We start from the raw sequence: 1,292 nt of genomic DNA, 5'->3' as shown, positions 1-1,292 counted from the left end.
TCAAAATTAACAGTAGTATTATCAAAAAGCATTATTAAAAAGTAATATTAAAAAGTGTTATTAAAAAATATTATCTTTTGTAAAATAAATATAAAAGTTACTTAAGTAATCACTTTTATCTCATTCTCATTTCAAGAACTAGCTATCTCATTATTCATTGTCTCAATGTTAAGATTCTTTATCAGTATTTATATTATAAGTTGAATCACATGAGTAATGCAGAGAATATAATCTTGTTTATTATTTCAGAAATACAAAGCCAATTTTTGCTTCAAGCTCTTTATCATAGTATAGTTATTCACAGCATTATTAGTTATAATTGTAAGAAGATTGAGACTAATATCTTAATAGTTGTTTTTAATCACTGTCATTAATATCTCTGTTATATAATTCTCAGTATGACTACTGATTAATAATTCAAATTCAATTAATGTCTCTTAATAAGTTCAGTTCTTATCAATGTAATAACATGTAACTCTTATAAATGTAAGATTGTTTGTACTAGTTTATACATTCACTGTGAGAGATACTCTTCAATGATTCTTTAACTCTGATTCTAGATGTTGTATATTAACTTTGTAGTATGTCTCAAGATTGAACTGAAGACATGATTAATATGAAATATGAAGATTTGAATTAAGCATTTGAAGAAGTATTCAGAATTTGAGGTTTTCAATTAATTAAAGAGAAAGATTCAGAAATATATATATATAAAGTAATTATTTATGAAAGTTATCAGATTAGAGTTGTGAAATCAGAGTACTGATATATGATTATTTTCACATTATTTTCTTCAAATTAGAAAGTTAGTATTACTAAAAATTATTATCTGATAGAGTAACTTATCAGCTCAGTAGTAATTTTCTGATTATTTTTCTTTTATTATCTATATTCTAATAACTTCAGATATTGAGAAATTTCATCAGAGTTATAATCAGTTTATAATGAATATTTCTGAATGAAGTTACAGTGATTATAGCAGAGAGATAACTCTTCAGTAATCTGTAATATAATCTGTTGATAATTAATTCATAGTTCATCTCAATATTTCTGATGAGTTTTTCATAAATTTCATGATCTTAAATCAGATGTGAAGAATGAAGTAATTATTCATTATAATTGAAAGAGAGCATTCTGTGTTGAATTGTAAATAATATAGACTTTGTGATTCACAGTGATTTCTTGAAGAGTTTATGAATCTTCAATAAAAGTGAAAGAAGTGAAAGAAGTGAATTCAGAAGATATAATAAAGATTTAAGAAAGATGATAATTTATTTTTAATAACTTATCAC

Source organism: Blastomyces gilchristii (genome assembly GCF_000003855.2).
Source record: "Blastomyces gilchristii SLH14081 genomic scaffold supercont1.5, whole genome shotgun sequence".
NCBI classification, from domain to species: domain Eukaryota; kingdom Fungi; phylum Ascomycota; class Eurotiomycetes; order Onygenales; family Ajellomycetaceae; genus Blastomyces; species Blastomyces gilchristii.
The sequence above is the reverse complement of the archived record's forward strand: the minus strand, read 5'-3'. Positions refer to the sequence as shown.